Source organism: Podarcis melisellensis (assembly GCF_964234715.1).
Source record: "Podarcis melisellensis genome assembly, chromosome: 4".
In the NCBI taxonomy this organism is placed as follows: Eukaryota; Metazoa; Chordata; class Lepidosauria; order Squamata; family Lacertidae; genus Podarcis; species Podarcis melisellensis.
Window position 1 is genome coordinate 7,169,539 of NC_138531.1, and position 19,662 is coordinate 7,189,200.

General features: G+C 43.1%; 1 protein-coding gene and 1 long non-coding RNA gene across 10 annotated transcripts in view; both read right to left on the reverse strand.

Annotated features, from left to right (window-relative positions):
• PCDH9 (protocadherin 9) overlaps positions 1 to 19,662 on the reverse strand; it is a 747,296-nt gene that overhangs the window by 702,230 nt on the left and 25,404 nt on the right. The gene's annotated exons all lie outside the window — the stretch shown is intronic.
• LOC309367785 lies at positions 10,950 to 19,357 on the reverse strand. Its single transcript, XR_014167358.1, has 2 exons — positions 13,337 to 19,357; positions 10,950 to 13,304 (listed from the first exon to the last, which is right to left on the reverse strand). It is a non-coding gene; the product is annotated as an uncharacterized lncRNA (long non-coding RNA).

Here is a 19,662-nt window from a genome sequence, read left to right on the forward strand (position 1 = left end):
CGGCGAGGCATCCACAAACCAACGGTCAAGCGGAGAGGGTCAACGCGATCATGCAGCAGTACCTGCGGTGCTACGCCAACCAGCGACCTGCGGCGTGGGTGGACTATCTGCCGATGGCTGAATTCGCCTACAACAACACGAAACACGCTTCCACCGGGGTGACGCCTTTCTTCGCGAACAATGGCCGTCATCCCAGAACCTTCCCGAGATTTGCGGCACCAGAAGGGGGGGGGCCTCAAGATGCCGACCAGTTTGCAGCGGAGTTGCAAGAGGTGCACGAGGAGCTGCGGAGACATTTGGAGCTGGCAAAACAGGCGTATAAGGTGCAGGCCGATAAGCACAGGAGGGCGGGAGAGGACATCCAGGTTGGGGACTGGGTGTGGTTAGCAGCCCACGCGATGCCGGCCAGGTCATTGGCCAAGAAGAAGTTAGGACACAGGCAGCTAGGGCCATATCAAGTTGAGGCTAAGATCAATCCGGTGGCTTTTCGTATAGCCCTTCCGGAAGGTTCCAGGGTGCACCCGGTCTTTCATAGGTCGGTGCTCACTCCCTACAAAACCCCACACAGGTTTCAAGAGTCAGGAGCACCCCCAGAGCCACGTAGGAGGGCGCCTGAGAGGGGGGAATCGCCAAGACCAGAACCTCTTAACGAGGTCACAGAGATACTGGACTCGAGATGGGGGGAGGAGGGAGTTGAATATTTTCTCGCCAGGGAGGGCACACCAGCCGCTGCTAATAGTTGGGTGCCAGGCTACGAGTTAGACGAACCCCTTTTGAAAGAAGAGTTCCATGCACTTTTCCCACATAGACCCATGCCAGCTGAGTACTTTGATGACTGGCTTTTCACACCCACATTGTCAGATAGCACGTTCAGGGGTTTCTCTTCCCCCGAGGAGAGAACACCAGAATCAAGCCCGCCCAGGGGATCGTGCTCGGGGGTGGACACGGAAACCCCTTATTGGTGGGAGGAGCAGCCAGAGGAGGAATGGCGTAAGAGGTGGCTGATAGGTCCTTGGCGGGCAGCACCGGAGGAAGTAGCGATGGAAGCAGAGACTGAGAAGCATTTGGGGGAAGAACCCGACTTCGAATACACTTACACAGAACTGCCAGCAGAGAACATTGACGTAGACGACCTGTATCCTGAGCCTACCCCCGAAGAGCCGCAGTTTCCACAACCGGTCCCCGGCGAGCGGGAGGGGGGAAGGGGGGGCTTCGAGGGGGGGATGGATGTCAGGGTTTCTGGGAGAGAGGAGGAGATGACAGAGGAGACGGAGAGCGAGTGGGAGGAGGGGCAGAAGGATGAGGAAGAAGATGACGGAATTCTGAGGGAATCCACGAGTCTGAGCAGCGAGTCAGAGGATTCTCAAAAGGGGGTTACCTTAATCAAGCAAAGGGGAGGAGAAGGGAGAAGCGGAGAGGAGCCCAGTGGAAGACAGAGGAAGCAAGAGACGTCTCAGCCGGAACGGAGTAAAGGGGGTGGAGTCGTCAGCCTCTCGGAGGGAGCAGGATTAGGAGAGAACAGAGAGAGGGGGTTGGAGCAGGGTGTTCAGCCGGAAAGGGTGGAGAGCAGAGCAGGGGGTGGTGTAGCGGTCGAAAGAAAGGTCAGCAGCAACGTACGCGCGCCAAGTTCAAACGTAGAGGCGCGCGGAAGTGGAGAGAGCTCAGGGGAGGAGCCCGGCCCTAAAGCCAGAAAGAGGGGGGAAGAGGCGGCAGAGGATTCAGCCTCAGGCGAGTCACGGAGAGAGGGAACCCAGGGGGGCAGGAAGACCCTGCGGAAAAGAAAGGAGAGGAAGAGGTGGTCTAGAGCCAGGCTATTAAGTTGGTGCGGAAGAGGGGAGGAGTCAGAGGGGACTTCAGCGGTCTAACGTGGCAGACGTACGGCCACAATGCTGAACTGTATGAGAAGCAGAAATCTTCAATAAACTTTTCCTGTAAATAAGCTGCAACGGAGTGAGGTCTCTTGTGAGCTGGGACCAGACCTGGGTGGCCGTGACAGTATGTAACCTGAAGCATTCGTAACCCGAGGTACCACTGTACGTCCATGAGAGAGGTCTCTCTCAAAAGAAGCAGGTTTTTACTCAGTAGCACTGCTGTCCAAGTATAAAATGTAATTCTGCCTAAATGTTCGCTTACATGCCAGGTACACACTGATGTGAAGAGACAAGAGAGCCCTATCTGAGGATAAAAGGAAAATATCCATCATAGTCCCCAAGCTGTAAATCTTAATAGAGAGACTAAAGGAATAAAGTGTTACGTTTCCTTTTGCAGTACTGTAATGGGTCTCCCTGTTGCATGGCTAGAAGAAATCCGTGATTTGATTTACTAAAGGTGAAAAGTAAATATAGACATCACACATAGATTTTAGCATATGATTTTAATGTGTCAAAGCTGGAGTGCAGCTTTGGAGTGGGGATCATAATTCCCTTAATAAAATCAATGTCTGCTGTCGTGAACTTAGGGAGGGAGGGAGGGAGGGAGGGAGGGAGGGAGGGAGGGAGGGAGGGAGAGAGGGAGAGAGGGAGAGAGGGAGAGAGGGAGAGAAGGGGAAATATTTGGTTGGGTGTATGGAGAAAGCACCGAAAGCAAAAGAGATGCTGCATTGATAGGTAGGCTGTCATCAACCAAAATGTGTTGGCCATTTTTACTGCTTTGCAAGGACTAGTCTTATTTATTTTTCAGACCCATTTGGGAGCTTTGCCTCTTCCCTTGCTATCTTTTTGGAGACCCATAACCAGCGCAACACAGAATCTTCTCTGTACACTGAACAGAAAAAAGCACAGTGTACCTTCCATGGGGTCTCTCTTTGTGGAGACTGAGGCGCTCAGGTTCAGGGGTGGTGAGTGGATTTTGCCCTTATTGCCAAAATACCCCCACTAGGGATGCAGCATGGTGGCCATTCATTTGCATGGGGAAAAAGTATCTCCTCTTTAGGGCACCATTGGTATAGTGGCTAAGCTTGTTTTCTGTTCCAAGTATTCACATTTTCTAGGGAGGACCTTCAGCAGTCTTGCTGATTACAGCACATTTAATATTTCCCATAGAATTTAATGGATGTTCACAGAGTTTCCTTCAATCTGCACAACCTAGCTCCTTCATCTGGCTTATGCTCCATTTCCATGGTTATGCTCGTCTGTGGCAGAACAGTTGGAAAGGAAATTGGTAGCCCATGAGCTCGCTTTAGCCCTCCTCCCACCAATTTGTGGTTTAGCTTCTTTCCCCCACATAAACTGAAACACAACAGGGCAAGGGCTCTTTCTCACTCTGCCCACTGAATTCAAATCGAGCAAAAAAATAAATAGGGCCAGAAATAGCTTTTGCACACTATTTATCTCCCAGGTCTCAGGCAATGGGCAATAGAGCATTTGGCAGAGGTTCTTGTATTGTTAGTCATATCCGATGCCTCATTCCATTTGCCTGTTTTTTAGTGGTGGAGCTTCACGCTCCAGCACCGGGGAGGCGGAGAGCAGGCGGGGGCAGGGCTGGCAGGCATCCCGGGGGCGTGGTGTGCCACTCGTAGGGGCATGGCACCCAGCACGGGCAGGGGGGCAGCCACCATGGCACCCCACTGTGATCGTGCTGCCGGGGGGCGGTGCGCTCCCCCCGCACACCTCTTCCTCCACCAGTGCTGCTTCTTTGCACATGCACAGGAGTTAATAGCTGAATTTCATAAGTGGGGAAATTCCTTCCACAGCCTTCATTACCTTTGGAAGCAGGCAAGGATTAAAGCATCCTTTGTGAATCAGGAGTAAACTCATGGGCAGAGCCTATTCACAGTCCCTTGCCTAAATCAAAATGTGGCTTCTGTAAAAACAACAAGTGGTTTGGAATGATATTGAAGTATAATTGTGCTTTGAGAATTGATATCTGATGGCTGGGAATCTGGGATATATGTGTCGAGCCAATGCATGACTATGGAAGGGGCTCCTTGAGGTAACAGATCACATGTATCCATCACCAACTGATCTTTGTTAGTGGAACCTGGGATACACAGTACAATAGGCAAGATTTGATCTCATTATTATCATCCTCAAAATCAACATTTAGTGTTAATGGCAACCATCATCTGGGTTCAGAACATGTTTTGCCCTGTCTTAGCTGTGTTCCAAATTTCCTTTACCACAGATAAAGCTACTTAGAAGTTACTGAGATCTTAATCTGCCCTGTTCTCTCTGATACTGCCCCAAGTTCTGTTTCTTTGGTCATATTATAATGCAACAGGATGTTCCAAATTGGCTGAGAGATTATCCCCAAAGAGATTTGTGATAGTCCTTCACATTTTTGAGTCTTGTTTCTTAAGATCTCACTGAGCTGGGCATGAGAGGTCAGGAGGGAGTGCAAGATTGTTTAGTGCTGTGCCCACGGTCTAGCAATGGTTAACGTACTCTGATGTTAAAATACTTAAAATGATAGCATTAAGCGATTTGTGTGTTGGGTGACATAAGCAGCTGTGACAGTCTTAGCTCCACTGTTGCTTCCCAGTTGACTTTGACACACTTTATTTGAAGACATGCATGTGTAAAGATCAGTAGCAATTGCCAATTTGCCTGGTCTACCACATTACCATAGAGCTACTGCTACAGAAGATTTCCCCTTAGGTGCAATTTTGTCATACTCCATTAATCCTCTCAGTCCTCTCCCAATCCTGCGGACTTGTTACGTAGTAATCCCCAATTGTTGTGCTGCAGGAACACTGGAAAGTCTCTGCTGTCCTCCAGGCAGAAAATTACAGTAGTAAGTCTATTAAATTTGGCTCCTGCAATGTCCACTCAGATCACTCCCGCTTGTTGCAGTCATAACCCATAGCCACAGTGTCAGAACAAATTATCAGCAGCATCCAGAATGCCGATGCAAAATTAATTTGGTGCCTCCCACAGCCTTGTTGATTCAGTCCCCAGATGATGGCAGAAATCTAGCTGTATTTTAAAGGATGTTTGGAAATTAAGTCAACATATCGTGAAAACTGCCTTTATTCTTTGTGCATGTCAGGTTTCAGGTCCCACTGGGGACCTCTATCACATGATAGTATGCAATTTATTATGTGACGTGCTGGCATTCTTCCACCTGAGTCTGTTCAAGAGAGATTACTCTGGTTGCTCCTTTTTAAGGCTGGACTAGGACAGCATTCAGAAAATGGAATTCTTCTTTGTCTATACAGTCAAGGGTTCTTGAACCTCTCTGAAGTACCAAGTCCGTTTCCTGCCTTTTGCAGCTTGTCTCTCTCACAGAAATATACAAACACAATAAATTCACCAGCTAGGCAGAGTTTGATCTCTGTTAGTCTTCAATACTGTTATAAACCAATGTAGCCTTCCTAGTTCCCTGCACAATGCCCACACCAGCAACCCATCAGGGAAAAACTGATTTTCCACTTGAACAACTTGACAAATAAAATTAGTAAATCTTTGCTTTAAATTCAGTAGCATTGAATATTAATGGTTGGCATCATAGGGGGTGTATTGCTCCTGTTGTTGTTTTTCATCGTATTTTAAATTGTAGCACTTTGCAAAAGTATTTTAGTTTTAAGAGGATGCCCACTCAAAGGAGTAATTAGTAATGCTGCTGTGTGTAGCCGCAATGGATATATTTACCATCTTGTTTGCCTAAGCATGTGCAACATTGGAAGACTTGTGACAAGGACTGTTTTATAGCTTAAAAGTGCCTCTGAGCATGTAAAGACTGCTTTCCCCTTGTTGCAGAGCAACTGCAGCCCATCCCCAGATAGTTAAGATTGAAGGAGCAGCAAATAAGGCTCCGTTACAAATACAGCCAGAGTGTCTGGTCTTGTTGTCTCAATCCCTTTAAGAGTGCAAACTAAACTCACAAGTATCTCACATGAAAACAATTAACTTTTCAGAGTTTTTTTGTGCTCACAGAGTCCTTCAAGCACACCAGGGGATGTGAATGCTTGCTGAGGTGGCATTTCAAGGGGGACAGATCTCAAGGTGAGGATAGGTGAGATTCATAATAAGGTTCAAAGTCTGTTCTTTGATAGGCTTAGAACTGTGCTGGTCACTGGTAACCTCAACAAATGCTCTTAAAATAAATCACTTTGCAATTTGTTGAGGTTACTGCTATGTACCTCATACATTAGCTTCCTACACATCATGTTGTGACCAATGCAGACTCTCAGGTTTCTACAAGCAGCTAGTCCCCCCCCCTTCTGTTCCCCAACTCCAACTTTGTTTAACACCTCGCCTGATGAAGAGTACAGGAGCACTTAAATAAATGCTCACTGATTTTATCACTTTTGTTAGTCCTAATAAAGTATTGCTCAACTCGGGTTTGGGGAATTGTACCTGTTAATAACTAGAAATAGATATACACCTGAGGAATATTCACTTGAGGCAAGAAACCTATGGTGGACAGTTGCCTCCCAGTCACCCTCCTGAATGGTGTTCCTGATTCATACAGATAATAATAATAATAATAATAATAATAATAATAATTATTTATACCCCGCCCTCCACAGCCAAGACTGGGCTCAGGGTGGCTAACACCAAATATAAAAACAATTGATTGAAATACTGCTTAAAAACAAGATTAAAATACAACATTGAAACACTAAAATGCAGCCTCATTTCAATGGAAACTCAATCAAAAACTTTTTTGGGGATGAAAGCGTCAAGTATTCACCGAGGCTAACTATCCAGACTGGTCCTACATGGGCCAGAAAAAAGCCAGGGAAGTCCCCAAATAGGAGTTCCAACCCAGAAGGAGAAAGGAAAAAAGAAAGAGGGGGAGGGAATCAAACTGATTCTAAGCCAAAGGCCAGGCGGAACAACTCTGTCTTATAGGTCCTGCAGAAAGAAATCAGATCCTGCAGGGCCCTGGTCTCAGGAGACAGAGCGTTCCACCAGGCTGGAGCCAGTGTTGAAAAGGCCCTGGCTCTGGTTGAGGCCTTTAACTTCCTTAGGGCCCGGGACCTCTAGGGTGTTGCTATATATGGACCTTAAGGTCCTCCGTGGGGCATATCGGGAGAGGCGGTCCTGTAGGTACAAGGGTCCTAGGCTACTGTATTACCGTATTAGCAGATACTGTATCACTGTAAGCCAGTGATGGCCAAACTTGGCCCTCCAGCTGTTTTGGGACTTCAATTCCCATCATCCCTGACCACTGGTCCTGTTAGCTAGGGATGATGGGAGTTGTAGTCCCAAAACAGCTAGAAGGCTAAGTTTGGCCATCACTGCTGTAAGCCATTTGAAGTACTGTAATTGGTATAAACATGCTTAAAGATTCACACAACTGTGGGGCAAGACATATCCCGCTCACAGGAGTACATGTCACTAAAGAGAGCTTCCGTAAAATCAGTGCTTGGCTGTATAGTTTGTGCGGCACCCACAGTAATTTAGCCAGTTTGCAATTGCACCCACAGGTCGAAAAAAAGTTGGTGACTCCTGCTTATCCCATAGGCTATCCCGCAAAACAGAATCAATCAAGTTGTGGTACCTGCTGAAGTCCAGGAGCTCATCACCATAAGGCCCTCCCCCAGCCCCCACACAAATAGTCTCATGCAGAAACTGAGCATCAGTTGACAGTCACATAATAGTAAACTGGCCTTATTCTCTGATTTTCTATGCTACTATGTCACCAACAATGGTAATTGGTCACAAAAATGGTAAAACTTGAAAGCCTTGTTATCACCTCATTCCACTTGCCAGAGCTAGGAGAGTCAGCCCATCAATAACCCTGGTGATTCAGAGATGACATCATTGCTTTTGCTTTGAAACAAGGCCTCCTTCATTCTCTCTAGTGCACATCTGACTTCAGGCAAAGATCAAAAACACCACAGCACATTATTTCATATACATAGTAAGCCCACACATAGCACTGAGGAAGGATAGCTAGGCTACCTGCCATACAAATAATTATTTCTTGAATTCTAATATGAATAATGTGCAAATGAATAATTTCAAGCACAGCCCATCCATCATCGCCCCTATTCCCCTTCCCCAAGGGAGGGAGATCGTACCACTTTAAGCCTGTAAACCCAGTTTCATTCCAGTAGCACGATGAATTTGCAACTCAGACAACTATCTAAAATCTGTGATTGATCATCTGGTGAACTCTTTAAAAATAAAACACTTGTTTGCTAATTAACTACAGCAAGGTCTACAGTCGGTGACATGCTCGACAGTGCTCTTCAATTAGGCAAAAAAAGCTTTTTCCCAACATGAAGCAGAACTCAGTAGGAAGCCTGGTCCTGAAGTAAACAAAATAAATGAAGAATAGGAGGGGAAGGGAAGAAGAAGCCCAAACTAAAACCAACAGAGTTAATTTATCCCTTCTTTTGCCATATTCTGCTTCAGTCCCAAAGGATGCCTACATCACAGACTTAAATTGCTTCAACAGTCATGCAGTCCCCTCCCAAGGGAACCCCTGGGAATTTAAAGTCATGGGCAGAGAATATGGGCTCTCTAAAAGAGAACGTTCAACATCCTTACCTGACAACATCAGTCCAGGTATCTTTGGGGGGGAAACTGTGACTGTTAAGATTGGATGTTTAACCCTCTGTTGATACAAATTTGACTGGGTCAATTTGGTATCAGGATCAAACTTCCCCCCAAAAAGCCATGCAAATAAAATACCCAGTGGAGGTTATTAAGCAAGACACCATTTGAATGTTTAAAAAAAGCCTTCAATAGAACTTTCCTTTTCCATTAAAACAACATACTTGCACATAAGTCATTGAGGTTAATATCCCACAGTGTACAGTTACAAAAACAGGCAAGAATATGATATGGCGTCTAACTGACCTCATCATTTTTTATCATAAAAATGTGTCCTTAACATATACATATCATAACTATAATACTTGGACAAGCATAACAGTGGAATAATAATGAGCTGTGAAATACTTGCAGCAACAACAAATTCCCCCAGACCTCAGTATAGAATGAACCTGGGGGTTGGAGAATAAGGATTCTCATCAAACATGCTCATCAAACTTCTGTACAGGACCTATGCTAAAATGTCTTCTTCATTATTATGTCACATATTTTCTGCTTTTATACTGCCAACACTCCAGTGATCCTCAGATGAAGGGTGGTATATAAATTTAATAAATTAAAATAAGTAAACACTTTGAATTTGTGGGAAAATGTGGGCAGGTCCAACAGATGCAATACTGCTATGCTCCATGCATTCATTTTATGATACATTTCTCAACAGGGTTACGGTTTGACTCTGCTGGTTATGAAGTTGTCAGTAGTGTACAGTAATGGTTAATGGCTATGCTTGAATAGGCACAACATGAATGCAAATGACTAATGATGGAAGTACGCAAGCAAAGCTTCACACAGGAGTCTGTAATCTACACCATATATAAATCTGAAGAAACTGGCCAGGTGTACCCTGGTTTGTGCTATGTGAAGAAGCTTTGGTGAGCCTTAGGCTTGTGTATTCAAGCGTTTGTTTCCAACTTTAAACTAACCAGTTACCCACAAAACCCAAACGCCATGAACTGCATTTGTTTAACCAGCGGTTTAAGGAAGAGCTCAAATCTGGAACCACATTTTGATCCTGGTTTGTTCTCAATAACCACAGGTTAAATAAACCACAGCTCCCCACATTTGGATCTCACAGAACTGTGGGTATTTAAAATCAGAAGCTAGAACATCTATTTTCATGTGAGAAAATAGTTTATGGTTGTATCCCTGGACCATTGCAAAATATTATGCTATTACACTACTCTGCATTCACTCAATTTCAGCGCTATGTGGATCAACAAAATCAGGCAAAAATACAAAATATTTTCAACTCCAGAAGAACAGGGGGTGGGGGGAATCCAGACCCTGCAGTATCTTTGGCATTGGTTTGCCACACAACAGTTCCGCCAGTTTGCAAAATTTACAAACATGGCAGAACACTCATTACCTTAGAGAAACTCTGCTTTGCAATTAGTGTAAATAACATCCGGACAAAATGGGCTTCCACACAGCTTCCAAGAGAAAAAGGCTTGGAGGAAAGATTTGGAGAGATTTGCTATGGCAGTAGGAGAAGAAGGTCAAATCATCTGGCTACTTTCCACACACTCCTTCCCTGTTCATACCATACACTGCCCAGAATTTGGACTGCAGGAGAAAAGAAACAGATTGTTTCCTGCTTTCCTCCGTTAGTGCCCATTCTCCATTCCTCACCGAGCCTTCCGACTTTGCTCTATTTCTGATGTCAGGTTTTGTCAAATTATCAGTGAAGTTCAAGAAAATTATCTGGATCCAGAACTTGTCTCATGCTTGGGTTGTTGACACTGATGGAAAGTATATATGATTGCATGCCACATTTTTTGTTGATTTTGTTGGTCCAATACTAACCTTGAAAAAAGTATTTGAATTTTGACAAGGAACTCGGATTGTAAATACTCTTGATTTCAACAGACACACACAATATTTCCTGTGGAGAATTCCAAAGTGGGTTTCTCATTAAGGAATATACAGTGGTACCTTGGTTTAAAAACAGCTTAGTTTATGAACAACTTGGATTAAGAACTCTACAAACCTAGAAGTAGGTGTTTTGGTTTGTGAATTTTGCCTTGGAAGCAGAACATATTCTGCTTCCTGTTGAGTGTAAATTGAGTCCTCCGCTGCTATGGGAAAGCACACCTTGGTTTAAGAACGCTTTGGTTTAAGAACAGACTTCTGGAACAGATTAAGTTCGTAAACCAAGGTACCACTGTATATCAGTGCTAGAAACTAGATTGTACACACCACTGTGTTATTTGCTTCCCAAGAAACTAATCTACTTCTGTATATGCTTGAAAATATCATATATAAAAATGCAAGTAAAGTGAAGCCAGTGTTCTCACAATCCTTCTTCATATAATTTAAGGCTCTAGTCCTAAAATATTTAATACTAAGATATTTCTACTGAACTCATTGAGATTGAAACTTTTGAGTAGCAAGATTTCCCATGACTGTAGCATTTCAAGTTGCTGGTGTGGAGATGAAGGTGGAGAACACCCCCCAATGAAAAATGCTCCATAGAGAAACACACCACGTCAAGGAGAATTGTAGACTAAACCCCTCAGCTTGGCAGGTTAGATTTCTGTGTGCAGGGATTTTTGCATAGGAGAGCATTCAAACAACTGCTGTGAATAAATGTCCCTCTATCCTGTTTGTTGGTGGAGAACTAGGGATATTTAAAATAATAAAACAGAGAACAAAAATAATTTTTGCCACTTACTATGGAAATGGCAGTGGGGCTGTCCTTGACAGCCGCTGACTGACAGATGACAGCTTTCTCCACAATGCCTCAGACATCAATTTGTTCATGGATATTTGGGGTGGGAAGGATGCCATTCCACCATTTTTAAAAATTGCAGCTGCTGTTTCCCCTCCCCAGTGGAATACCCCAGACTGACACCCCATGGGGAAATGGTGGCTTCCAGCCTGCAAAGAATCCTGGGAACTGTAGTTTGTTAAACCTTGTTAGGAGACCCTTAACCAGCTACAGTTCCCACAATTCTTCATTTAACCCTCCGATTCATACGAGTGTGGAAACTGGCCCTCAGAACGGAAACTGGTCCGATTTTTGTGGAAGCCAGTGAGGTTACCCCTTGAATAAAAATTAATCTGAGCAAATAAGGCTCATGAAGTCAAGACTTGGCATCAATCGGCCTTAAGCACATTAAGATGAACATTAGGAAATAACACTGAGCTAAACTTAGACAGAAAAAGGGGCAAGCCAATGCAGAGAGCAATTTAATTTTCACATCTCACAACAGGAGGACTTTGGCTTCTTGCTGCTTCCATGTTTAATTGGCCATTTTTTATGTAGTGAATGAAAGCCAGCCAATTTTCTCCTGAGAAGCTGTACTATAATCTTGACTCAGTAAGAGCTATATGCTTCTTATTTGTCTATAGCACCATGGGGAATGAGATGAAACATCAGAACAAGGATTTCTTTTTTCTTTCTAATCTGCAAAATTAACTGTTCAACTCAAAAGGGGGCATTTATATACCATCAATTTAGTTTTGAACCAGAGCAAACAGACTTCTCAAGGAAGAAAAGGGACCAAGGGGAATGTAGAATGGTACCTGAATTAATTCCGGGAAGCTTCCTCTAATAGTAGATGAGCTTTCTTTTATGCTAGAGTAGTTTATGAGATTCATTCTTCAGTGAGCATAGGTTTGGCACATTAAAAGGTATCATAGCACTTAACCTCTGAAAAATGTAAAATATAAAGTTTGATCTTCTTTTTCATTATACTACAACTAAGTGCAGGAATTCCAGAATAATAGTTATGGATTATCTGACTCAGAAGGGAGCTACACTATCTGAAGAATCATTTAATTGTGCTTTCATAGGACTATACCAGAATGTGGGGTGAGATTAAACTTCTGTACACAGAAAACAATAATGTCAGAGAGAAACGTTTAGCCTAAATGCATGGTCCCATAGCGTACTTTTCTATGCACATTTTTTAAAATTTTAAATATGGGGCATACATAAAGGCTCCCACTTGAAATATGAAATGGTGCAATCCATCAACTGCACTAGAAAAATTTGCTGCTCATGTACTTTGGCTCATTCTACTTTGTGGTCTTCCAATTTCAACCACATGAAGATCCAGGACTATCGTTTCAATGAATACACCCAAGAATATGTTTAATTTCATGTGATTATGATAATAAAGACAGCCCATCTGGAATCTCAGAACAAAACTGTGCTGCCAGATACGTCTAGCGCCACATTTCCAATTCCACCCCCCCCCAAAAAAAATCTTCTGCTTGCAAAAACAGCCTTGGAAGCAATCATCTTGCACTCATTAATCCATAGACATTTGATTTCAAATCAGACTGCCAGCAGACATAACATCTTTGCATTGTTACAATAGAGAATTGATTTGATTAATGAAACAGCTTTGATTTTTCTCTCTAATCGCTGTCCTCGGCAATGCCATGCAAACACCACTGATGCAATTTCCGACACTAGCGTGCTCATCTCCCTTGCTTTGCTAAATTTCCCCCTTTGAAAACATCAATTTTATATCTTATTCAATTAATTATTCTGCACCGCATGGCATGCACAAACTCTGCATATATTTTAATATAAATCTGTGTTGTGTTCATGACTCTGAAATGGGCTGTCTGATGAGACATTCCTTTAGTCTCCTACCCTGTGTGAAAAATAAAGACAAAAATAGTTGCAGCCCCTTTTTGGAAGCCTGTTGAGATGGATAAGTAGTATGGGGGAAACACTCAAATGCTTCAGAAGCCTCAGGAAGTGACCCTATGCTTTAAAAATATGAGCGTTCTGTTGCCAGCTAATCACAACACTAATGGCTGTGATACACAACAAGTTAAGCACTTTTAATGCCAATTGGTTTTATGCGCGTAACTCTCCAGTTGGAAACAATTAGAATACAGTCTACTCAGAAGTAAGCAATCCAATCTTGAAGTCTCCAGTGCCTGATCTACTGTGATCAAACTCTCCCAGTCTATCAATGGCCATAGCTGTTGCACCAGTTGCATCTGGTAACAGGTGCTTCTAGCCACTGAGGCAAAGGAACCCCAAACTGGGTGCCTACTCCTTCAGGGAGAGGCAGCTCTGGGCAGGACGGGCAACTCACCAGGAACCACTCAGTCACAGCGTCTGTATCTTGTCAGGATTCAGACACCGGGCAGGACCACTTATTCAGAAAAGCCAGCTCAGTTTGTACTATTGTCTTTCTGCTTCCTCTTATTAAAGGAGTGCTCCGTGATGAGCATTCACAATAATTCTCATATTCAGTGGCAACAGGTGTTAAATATAGCCATGCCAACGCCATCTATATTGTACTGCATTGTGCTTGTGGCAGTGAAGCCTCTACAGAGGCAGATATAGGGCAGCATGAGCAGCCCTCTCCCCAGGGGCTAAGGGGGTGTCTTTCCACCTCCTTCCCAAGGCCTAGTAAGTGCTGGGCTTTGGGAAGGAAGTGTGAGGGCTGTGACAGGGTCATGGAGTCCTCCTGTCTCCTTCCCAAAGCCTAGTTAGTTCTTTCCCATGTTCAGAAAGGAGACAGGAGGGCTCTAGGACACTGCCAGAGCCTCACGCCTCCTTCCCAAAGCCCAGCACTTACTAGCATACATTTCTGTGCCATAGCAGAGTTGTGACTAGACTGTGCTACCCATAGATAGATAATTTGCTATGTTCTCCACTAAGATAACAAACACATGTTTTAAGAATCAGCGAGGAAAGATTCTTGGTGACTCTCAAGACTCTCACTATAATTCAAATTAAGGATGAAATTATGAATTGTTTTCTCTTTCATTTTTCATACAATCTATTGCTTTCCATGATTTATGGACCTACCTAAACACAGAAATTCTGCTCTATTGCATCGGCTATTCCATTTTAAAAACAAAACATTGCACTTGTTGACTGTATATTTTGCACTAATTTTGGATCTGTTTCCAATCATTTCGTGTTCAAGCAACCAGTAATAATTTATTACCTAACCAGAATAAAAACCAAAGCATGTATCAGATTACTGCTATGTGGTTTGCAATCAATATGCATTAACTAAGAAGCACTATTAGCTTTTGGATTGCTTATTTGTTTTCAGTCTGAATAGATTTTGCTTTATCTTCTCTCTCTTAGTTTCATGGCATTTTGAGCCATAGTGTGTGCCCAATGATAACTGCTACTACAAAACAGTTAGAGGCATCTGCTCATACATTGCCATGGATGTACATGATTCATCACCAATCTGCATGTGAAAGAGAAAGTGCAAAGAGACACACATTTCTGTTAAAATTCAAGAGTTACTTCTTCCCCCACCTTCCATGGCACAGACCCTTTGCCGAATATATGAGCGGCAAGGGACAGAAGTAGACAGATTTGGCCATCACACAGTATATGAAAAGTCCCCCAAGCACCCTATTAAGACAATATGAAAATGGTGGTTCAGACACGGGTATACACAATTATTCCAGATTTTTGTACACCAGTTGTTTGCTATAGGGCCAGGGCATTGTTGTGAACTATCAGTACTAATCTGATAAAAGGCAACACAACTTTCACCTTGTTCACTATGGGTTCAAACCTGAGTTAAGTTACATTGGGGGCGGGGAGAAGACTTTTACATCCTATTCTTTGGATCTTCTTCAATCTAAGATCTAGGTTGTCTTCTGTGCTCTACGGTCAACCTTGGGAGGCAAACCTTGAGCATCCACTCACAAGGTATAATAATGTTGTTGTGGCATGTGTATATAGGAGCGTTCCTATTTTCATGTGCACGTTTTTTTGAGAGAATGCTTCTGTATTTAGGTCAATGCCAAGTCACTGAGTGCATGAAGACAAAGGAGGAAGTGTGTCTACTTAGCACCTTTCTTTACCTCCACATAGGGTTAATCTGGCCTTATGCAGAGCCTGTGCATGTATAAACTAAATGCATTGAGTTTCTCTACACACAGCCCTCTGCCTCATGACCTGAAGAGGCAAATCAGTGGCAGGCATGTGACGTGTGTACCACAGAGATGCTGATATCCATTGCCACCATATACATTAACTTGGTGTTTTTTTATAACCCACTGTTTGGAACTAAAGGTCTTCAAAGAAGCTTACAGCTTTAAACTTGTAAATAATGAAGCTGTTATTTATTTGCATATTTATTCACAACATTTCTATACTGTCCATTCACAATGTATAAAAATAAAGCATAGGCAGAACACCTTAAAACTGCGTCAGAATAAAATCAGCAACAGAAAACAACAGCGCAAATGTACCTTAAAAGCACTAGGACCAAAACTAGTAAGATCAGCAAAATTCAGTATGAAGAGTTGCAATTGATAGACTCAATCCAACAAACATATTAAAAAACAAAAAATCCTACCAGGAATAATATACCACTCATCATTCAGGGCTTCAAATCCTTTCTATAAAAAAAATAATAATGTATGAGCCAGCCATACAAACATAATTAGAGACATTGCTTGGCAGTCTTTAATTGTGAATACAAAGGTGTAAATGGTCCCCACATGACGCTTTTCCATTCTGTGCTTCAACTCTCCAGGTTGGTTGAAGAATCCATTGCTGACACATGTTGCACATTACAGATGGAAAAGCCACTGCTGCCATCCAGACTTCATGGGCAAGACCTCTCTGTTGGCATAAAGTCTCCAACTCCAGCTCAGCCAAAGATAGGTTGGCATAAGCTGGCATACTTTGCTCATCCTGAGACCAGTGAAAGTCCTCTAAAAGGTGCATGGTGGGCATGGGGAGATCCAAAGCACATTCAACTCAGCCGTGTGACTACGATCCAGCACAAAACATTATTTTAAAGACTTGTTTTCCATCTTCCAGGCTTAGGCAGAGCAGCAGCCTGCCCTATCACCTCTGCTGCTGGAGAAGGAACAGCACTGGCATCAATACTGACTTCAGGTGAGAATGTGCCGATTTCTGACAAGATGTTGCCGAAATCGTGCAAGTTCATGCAGAGCACATGAGATTTACCAGAAAATTGCACAAAGTTGCAAAAAATTGGCACGGATACAGGTGCTACTCCTCTGCCGGAATCGATGGAGCAGGTGGGGTAGGCAACTGTCGCAAGGCACTTTCCCATTTCACCTCAAGTGGCATAATGGGATTCACAGCCCCTGTATAGCTGGCTTCTGCAACACTTCTGGTTCCATAGACTTACTCCTGGTGAGAGTTAAGAATGTAGTGTGTGGGATTCTACAGTGCAGAGACTCTTATTTTTATGTGTATCTCTAGGGTCTCTTATTTAGCTCATTTACCTACTATGCAGGATTTTGGTTTTGGTTTTGAAGGCAATGTTGCAAATAATGCTTATTGCAGCCTAAGCTTTAAATAACATTGCATGAGTCAAATGAAGTACCATGTAAAAAAAAGGGGGGGGGGAATTGCTGCATTTCCTTTCCAGCTCAGCTTTTATTTCATGTTCCAGCTGAAGGAGTTTGCTGTTCTTTACAGGATGAGAGTCAGACTCAAAATTGCTTGTCCATAAAATCTCCAGATTATCAACTATTACTGTTGTTCTTTCCCTGACATATCCCTTAAAAATCAAGAGAATGTATAGCCTAGGAAAGGAGAGGATCGTTCTGCCTTCAGCTATAGAAAAAATCCAATGCATCAGAACATTTATTGTAATCCTCAAGGAGGGACAGTGATATTTAAAAATAAGAAACAAAAACATTCCCCGCAAATTCCTTTAATGTTTGGCACCACAACTGCCGTGCTTGAGATCACAGCCTGCACTGAAGCCACAGTGGTCAGCAAAGGAATATAAGAAGCAACCAGCCAGTAAGGGCCAAAGGTCCATCCAATATTCTGTTTCCAAAGTGACCTCTGGAAAGAACAACATTATTCTGCTTTTCTCTCTGCTTAGGTCCTACTGTTGTAACAGAAAGCATATTGCACTGGCAACTGCCTTTTGCAGAGTGAGTCCATTGGGCTGTCTAGCTCAATAGTGCTGTCCACAATGATCACAAGTGCTTCTCTGGGGTTTGGGTTGGAAAGGAGTGTTTCCAAGCCCTATCTGGAGATGCCCAGCTGGATCAAACCTAAGAGCTTTTGTATGCATTGTGCTCCACCACTAACCCTTTCCCCAAACCTGACAAAAACAGTGTTTACCATCCTCCAAAATGAACCAGCAAGAAACAAGGACAGGAGCATCAAAGGCCGGGGCAAAATTTGGATGAGGAGAATTTTAAAAACATCCCCATTATCCACTATTAAAAAGACCAGGCAAGATGAAACATGAAGGAGTATGCTACTTAACTGCCCTCTTTTGCTGGTTCATATGTTACACTAGAGTAAATGTGGATCATTTGTGGGTCCGTCACTGTTCTGCAAATAATAGGAGAAGTAGAATTTTCAGTGAATTTTGCTAAAGGACAAATTGGGAACAAACATGGCGGTCCTGTTCAAGGGTATAATCTGTGGGGGCTTCAAGGAAAATTAAAAGAATGCCGATGAGGATAGGAAAGAACTGGCATATTAAGAGCAAATGGAAGTTGGTCTGGTGTTCCTATCCCTGACACTCATACATTCCTAATCTCTGTACACAGACTCTACATGTTGTATGTGCAATAGAGGAGCCTGCATTTTACAGGTTACCAGATTGTAATCCAAAGTCTAGACACTTCTGAGAGAGATGATGAGTGTTTTTTTTAGGATTGAAGTTGTTGAACTCTTTTTTAGGATTTTACCCCAGTGGATAAACTGCCACAGGGGCCAGAATAAACCGACCAGTGGGCCAGATTACACCCCCAAAGCGGACTTTGAACATGCCTGCTTTGGAGGAACACACTTGGAAATACATGGCACCGGACAGTGGGGCCACTGTAAATAAAAGGTGGCAACCCTAATAACCCATCCTGCTTTTTATCTTTCACTTTTAACAAATTGTAACCCATCACTTGTTAAGTTCAGAACAAGGTTTTGTTACTAATGATGAGAGGAATCTTGAAAGTTCTCCACCTCACAAGAGAAGCAGAAGGAGTAGAACATGAGCCCAAGGCTCATTCCAACTCATTCATGTAACAACAAAACATGGTTTTTGTTATGTCTGAACCTGGGCATTGTCTTCTGTCCTGTTTTTTATCCATATCATTATGATCTCATGATTAATAAATAACACATGATCAGCTCTCATGCAGACCCTAAAATATATCTGAGGATTACATGGTAGCAAGTGGATGAGTGCCTTTGGGTCCACCATATATGGCAACGAAACAGGGAAGCAAGAGGAAAATCTTAAGACACACACTTGGCAACTGAAGTAGTCTGATTCATCACAGAACTCCGTTACCTCAGCAGTTGTGCTTCTAGTAGAGGGCATAATTGGAAGCAGCAGCCAACAGTATCAGATATGAGGGGGAAATGACTCCCACTGTGTAAGTACTGACTGCAAATCAGATTTGCTGTCTTGTAGGCAGTTTTGTTTTTAAAAAGATGTTATAGAGGAGAAGATCCTCGACTGGATGGAGCACCCTTGGCAGATAAAGAGGCAAGCAAATTAGTTCGGAAAAGGGAAGCAATGTTAAAAATGGCTGTGACAGAGATCAAAAGTGAAGAGAAGGGTATTATAAAAGAAATTATCAAAGAGGTAAAAAGGAAGATGAAAGAAAAAGCCTCTTCACAAGGTAGAAAAACAACTAATGTGTCTAACCTGCTTGCTTTTTTCACCATGTTACTGTGGAAATAGCCTTATTATTTGCTCGCAGTGTGAAACCAATTTTTTTTTTTTTTGGATATTGACACTGAAGCTGAAGTCATTAATTTAAAAAGCCACTTTCTGATGCAGTTTATGTGCTTAAAGGAGTAACAAAGTCCTTTGGTAGAGCTGAGAATATGACCTGGCTAAACCAGAAAGCTTACAGAATATGGACAAATTCACACCACAGACTTAATATTGGTTTATTAATAACCATTTCTCTCAAAAGGTTGGAGTCTCTTGGGATTGAACCTGGAAGCTATGCCCCCCTTAAAAACACAGAGCATAACCAAATTTGGTTGTCTGTGTCTAGGGAGAAAGATGTTAAATATACAGTCCTTCTCAAAACATTCTGAGTGTAGAAAGTCTAAAGCAAGAGGAAATAATGTTTTTCAGCACAAGGATCACATTTCCTTTGGGGCCACAGGCCAGTGTTGGGCAGGGCCAGAGGTGCTCATTGGGTGGAGCAATGATTCTGCTCACGGCAAGCTATATGCAGGTCTCCG